The following is a 6,672-nucleotide window of genomic DNA, read 5'->3' as shown; positions in this document are numbered from 1 at the left end:
TAGTTACAGTTAAATAAAACACAGTATTTTCTCAATATTTTCTTTTATTTTTGCCTAAACGGTTTTTTTTACTTAAAAAGTTCTTTGATAATTTTTCTAATTCATTTTTTAAATACTAGTAGTTTAAGAAGTTATGTGGGAATTCGCAAGAAGTAGATGATATTAATGCATTCTACAGAACTTTTCATTTAGTTTAGATAAATAAATAAATAATCCCAGACACCGTTTTGTTACTTTTATGAGACAAAGCCAAAAAAACCTTGCTCTCACAATATAAAGCTCTCATAAAGTAAAGAAATATCAAATAATGCATGCTGCAGGGCCCGCAAGGTTGAATTGTAGAAGGTAGGGCTCATATTCTCTTCAGCTATTATAATACAACATTTGTGTTTTTTTTTCAATATAAATTGAGTATAGTTATATAAAAATAAATAGAAGTACAATAAATTTAATGGTGGAGTTCAGGAAAAATCAAATGTTACTGAAACGGTGACATTATTATAATTGCAGCATTTAAACGATAAAATCGATAAATCCCATTATTTTTAATTAAAACTTCTTTTAACTTTATTTATATTTTAAATGTGATATAAACAACGGATGATCAATTACCGAGGACCTTCACAACCTGTCGTAGAGGTCCCGGGCTCCGCCGGCACTTGACCATTAACTTGGAAGCGAAACTGATTTGATAAATTGATTACCAGATTGAAACACCATCAGATCAGATTATCGTAATAAAATTAAAGATTATACAAATGCTTAGGAAGAACAGTGAATTCCGAAACGCAAATCTTTCTGCCTAGTGATAGTGTATTTAAAGCAAAAACAAATTAGCATCAAAGGCCCTCCAGCAGATTGTAAATTGATTTTACCACACCTAAATTTATTACATATTTTATCCATACTAATATTATAAATGCGAAAGTGTGTCTATCTGTCTGTCTGTTACCTTTCACGCTCGAACCGCTAAACCGATTTTGCTGAAATTTGGCATGGATATACTTTGAGTCCCGAGAAAGGACATAGAATAGTTTTAATCCCAGAAAAATGTACGGTTCTCGCGCGATAAACTAATTTTGGCGCAACGGAGTTGCGGGCAGCTGGCGTCATCTAGTATAATATAATTTAGTACCTGTTTAAAGTAATAAAGTAGAAGTTTCAATCTCTCACGCAAGTGAGTGCTATTATAATTTTTCAGGCGTATAATACAAAAAATATATGTTACTCGCAATACTTGATTAGGATAAACGCGGTGTATAAGTGTCCCTGACTGTGTGCTTGTTACCTCTTCACGCTTACACCCCTGAACTGTTTTTTTCTTTTTGATATGGAGGCATAATTAGAATCCTGAAAAAGGGTTTAGGATAGTTTTGATGCCGTAAATAAGGCAATTTCAGAGCAACGAAGTTAGATGGGCAAAGTTAAGGATAGACACAAAAGTCAAGTTATTCTATTAGACACCATAATACATCATATTGATATTATGTTATTCAATATAGCCATCCATAAAATTAATTGAAGATAATAACACGTGTAGTCTCCAGGTAATTTATTGCAAATCGAGATACAAAATCAATTGAAAAACCAATTAGTTCCTTTTTTTTCATTTATTTTTTTACTACATACTTAATAGGAATAATTTAAATTTGAAGAATTTTCCCGTCCATTCTAAGTTATTTTTTACACTTGAATCAAAATGAATAATTGAAAACGAGTATAAGGGCGAATGCTCACATAAGAACAGTCTTAAGACAGGCTATTGGAAAACAAATTATTTGTTTGTGTATTTACGCCATGAGATTTATTTTACTGTAGCAACAAGACTGTCGTAATAAATAAGTGGCCCTATGTATCTAATTTACTGAATTAACGTGTATTAATTTATTGCATGATGATTGCTTGATAAAAGAACTGTCATTTAATCCTTCAATCGTTGATTCTTAGAAATCTAGTGTTATTCTATTGTGTCTCGCTCACCGGTGAGCTTATGGGGCTTAATGGGTTAAATTGGTAGAATTACAGTGTCTTTTCTTTGTTTGTATCTGAATAGAGTGTAGTACAGAGGCGTCAATATCAACAACATTTGTTTTGGATGGTGTTATGCAACGGCCGGTAACTCAGCACCGTCCTCGAGGTGTAGACCGGCTCCATATTTGGCAGATCCATTTTAAACTATTTGCATACACACCGTTGTGATTACGTAATTCGGTAAATATTTAACCAGAGTTGGTAAAGGAGATGAAAAAACAATGATTTAAATGAGATGTATTATTTTTGTATTTAAAATAGCTCACTCTACATGCCATATCCATCTTTTCTCAAGTTTTATACATCTTCGAGGTGGAGGAGTTCTGGCCTGCCGGTGTAGTTTACCGGAGGTTCTGGGGGAGGCTCCCGAACGAAGCGCGCATCACGTCGCCGAAAGAGACTTTACGTGATAAAGTGTAGTGTGATTGTGTGTGTGAATGTGTAAATAATATTTTTTTTTATGAAATAAGGGGGCAAACGAGCAAACGGGTCACCTGATGGAAAGCAACTTCCATCACCCATGAACACTCGCAGCATTAGAAGAGCTGCAGGTGCATTGCCGGCCTTTTAAGAGGGAATAGGGTAATAGGGGAGGGTTGGGATGGGAAGGGAAGGGAATAGGGTAGGGGATTGGGCCTCCGGTAAACTCGCTCACTCGGCGAAACACAGCGCAAGCGCTGTTTCACGCCGGTTTTCTGTGAGAACGTAGTATTTCTCCGGTCGAGCCGACCCATTCATGCCGAAGCATGGCTCTCCTACGTGTATATATATATTAGGATAAAATTGTTCGGCGTGCATCCGTTGTCTGATTGCCATAACACAAGTTTTTACTTAGCATGGGATTAGACGACGTGATGTACGCTACCTAGCTTTTATACTATTGTATAATATTATTGTATGCTTAATAAATAATTTGAATTTCAATATGAATTAATTTTGTCTGTGCGAATGGAACATAATATTGTGTTCGTATGTTACTGTTCTTTCCATGAGTATAATATATAATATAAATATATAACGTCTGAAATAAAATTGAATTCGTAGAAGCTAGAGTTTCTGTCTAAAGCTAAGGATCTCTCTGAAGCTCAGCAACAAAGGCTTGAAGCGAGGCGCGTAGCTAAGAGGCTACATAGGCGGCGTCTGGAGAACGCCGCGCCGCTTACACGAAATGAACCAACAGTGAAGCTCTCTTCTCAAGAAGTTCTCGAAGAGGCCAGCAAAATCATTCCATACCACCGCTGCGGCAAAAAAGAACCGGGGATGGCTCGTGCTTTGCGGTCGAAAAATAATGCTCTGCTTACCCTCCGCTTGGCATCCACGGCCGTAGCTAGAGGGGGGCATTGGGGGGCAATGCCCTACCTTAAAATCATAATGCCCTACCTTAAAAATACCAAAACCCAAGAAATCAATAAATTATGATTATTTTTTTGTACTTCTGCCCTACCTGTAACCAATGCTGCCCTACCTCAAATCTGACTGTAGCTACAGCCCTGTTGGCATCGCCGAAAGACAAGGGTATTGGGAATTTAGACGGTAAACCCTGGTAACTACACTTCATCTCGGGCCACTTCATAATTGTTATCATATGCCGAGGGTGGGTAGGGACATACGTGTAACGTATTTCCTTCCAACAAATAACACTTCCTTCTAAGAAAATACCAGTCTTAACCACTGAGAGTATTTAGAACATTTCTATTTCTACAAGTACCTTATGAGTTACTTACTAAAACTCTCCAAAAACCTATGTTTTGTACTATTTCAATATAATTTTATTATTGAAATGTATTTTTTTGGAAAATTCTAATCGCACTTGATCTTGGCGCGTCCGTTGACAAATACCTTCGAACATAAAATTCGTTAAGCCGTTGTTATTCGATATTGTGATTCAAATGAGGCGATTAGCTGGACGATATATAGTGGTATATATAGTTGTATGTTGTATGTTGTGATGCATCATGAGGTATATATAAGATGGGTCTCGAGCTTGAGGCACAAAGTCTAGTGCTTGCGCTGTAACAAACAATACCTCGATCAACATGAAATACTTTGTGAGTATTTTAATATTATAAATAATATTATATTTAAATTTTAAACTTAAGTTTGCATTAATAATCTGAATACTTACTGTAATTGATGTTTGTTTTGTTTAAGTGTTGTTGTGTTGTTTAAGTATTGTTAAAAAGTAATCTAAACTTTACTAATCTTTGGAGCCAACCGTGTTATAAAAGAAGTGAACTGTTTCAAAGAAAATATTCTGTTAAAATGCACAGAAATTTGGAGCAATGAATATTTTTTGGTAAATGTATTATTTGAAACTAATATTGAATGGTTCATAAAATGTAAATAACTCTACATTCTTCGAAATCACCACCACCAATAGTGTCGCGTAAATTTTTGAAAATATTATGTTCCGTAGCATTTATTTAAAAATCATTTACAATATGGAGTGTCAATAATCTTGTGTTATGTACTTAGATTTCTTTAAAAAATCGTTTATTTTTCATTTTCTTTTTGCTAATTACTACTGTGCGCCAGAAGGAGGATTATAATAATATTATGTTTTCGGGAATGTATTAAGTAAATACATTACTTTAGCACGCTATAAAACCTTAAAATGTTCATCAGTGTATGAGAACTTGTGATGAGATGTATCAGTTATTTTCATTTGATTGATTTCTTACTAATTATGTCATGCAAATTACGCTAGGTATAAAATAAATCAGTTTTTCGGTTCGTTAATTTTATAATTAATAGTCATGTTTATAACTGCATGGGTAAATCTCATGTCTACATCTGACAGATGTAATTAAAATTAGAACAAATTCGTAGTAATATTATACATCGTACAGATCAGCATTTTGGCATTGTAATAGTCGCATTCGCATGTTGCGAGCGCAGTTGTCGAGTAGTTGTCGAGTTGTCAACCAATCGGTCCGCCGTCCGAGTCGCTGCCTTGACAGCTCGTAACCATTACCATTTACCATAGTTAAACCATAATATAATTGACCAGTGAAACCCGTGTAGTAAATAGTGAATAAATAATTTAAACAGTTTTGCATCTTTTAAATCTACCAACCACGCGTGTGTTAACCATAAACTAAACCATCAGAACAACCAAAGAACCAAACCAAACCACCAAAAACTCCACCCCCAAAACAATACCCTTTTCAAATGGAAACGTGTCTGTCTCTCTATCTCTCTATCTATCTGTTATATCAAGGTTAAACCGGTAAACCAATTTTGAAAAGAACATAGGATATTTTTATCTCGGGAAAATACCGTCAGCTAGTAAGTTAATAAATTAAAATTTTGCCTTAATTCCAGTTGTCCCTGCTGTTGCTGGCCGTGGTGGTCTCCCTGGCGACGGCGAGCTACTCATACTACACCTCGCCCGTCGTCTACTCCCCGCGCGTCTACCGCCCCTACGCCTACACCTACACCTACCCCACCTACTCCAACTACTACACCGGCTACCGCGGATGGTGGTGAATAAAATGGTTGAATTGTAAACTTGTTTTATTGTAATTAATAGAATCAGGCGTTACTTTACGGAAATAGCTTTAGTAATATATATTTCGCGGAATATTGGTAAAACTAATAATAAACTATTTTTATTAAATTGTGTACTAAAGTCCCTCATCGAGTTTGCGTGCGTGCGTATTAACTATAGTAAAAAACAATTAAGATCACGCTAGCTTCCAAACAAACATAAAAACTTCAAAATCGGTTAATTCCGTTTGAAAGCTACGATACCCCGGACACAACCCCATGAACAAATTATATTATACTGATTTCTTCGCTTCATTGAGACCTTTTGGTCTGAATCTCTCTGTCTTCTAGTGCGTGATAAGTGTGTTGGATCACTTGTATCTTTTTTCTTTGGCCCTTTTCTTCACGAGGATTAACTAAGAACTATTGCGCCAACAAGCGAAACAATTTTTTTTAATAACCGGCCAAGTGCGTGTCGGGCCACACGCAATATAGGGTTCCGTAGTACCGCTAGATTTTGATAATTTTTGTATGGTATTGACCATACAAAAATTTTCTAAAACTTGCTGTTTATAACGTGTTTTACACTACATACTAACTACATCATCTCAGTTATGTTCAAAGGACTTTTAACTTAAAGTTCCTTTATACTTCGCCGAATTCCTTTTTTTTAGTTGATAGACTATAACCCAATAACTTATGAGGTCTTCTTAGCCGTGATAGTTTTCCTTTTAAATTCAGCATATTGCCTACTGCCGTGAATTTTTTCACATTTCCGTTTAGCTGGTAGAAGGGGGGGACACTGGACTCTAACGATTTTTTCACTTTAAAACTTCATGTTTCACAAATGGATCCCTAAATCGAAAAAAAATCTATGAATACTCGTAATATTTTTGAAAACGATCCAACACGGTGGGGTGGACACGAAAAAAAAAATACACCCTGCTTGATGTGTATGGTACCATAAAAAATATTTTTTCTTTCAAGAATTTATATACCATTTTGTCGGCATCATTAATAATATGTGCATTCTTGCCGAATTATAGCTCTATAAGTATAAATCATTATAAGAGACTATAGGTACCGACTATACCGGTAAGACTACCGTCTCTGAGCAAAACCGCGGACAGACAGACGGACAGACAGATAGAC

General features: G+C 35.6%; 1 long non-coding RNA gene across 1 annotated transcript; it reads left to right on the top strand.

The window, feature by feature from the left end:
- The first annotated feature begins 4,031 nt into the window (after positions 1–4,031).
- On the top strand, positions 4,032–5,541 carry LOC121734929. Its single transcript, XR_006036803.1, has 2 exons — positions 4,032–4,079; positions 5,356–5,541. It is a non-coding gene; the product is annotated as an uncharacterized LOC121734929 (long non-coding RNA).
- Positions 5,542–6,672: the final 1,131 nt, after the last annotated feature.

Source organism: Aricia agestis, chromosome 16 (genome assembly GCF_905147365.1).
Source record: "Aricia agestis chromosome 16, ilAriAges1.1, whole genome shotgun sequence".
Taxonomy (NCBI): Eukaryota; Metazoa; Arthropoda; class Insecta; order Lepidoptera; family Lycaenidae; genus Aricia; species Aricia agestis.
Note: the sequence above shows the minus strand (reverse complement) of the source record. Positions and strands in the feature narration are given on the sequence as shown.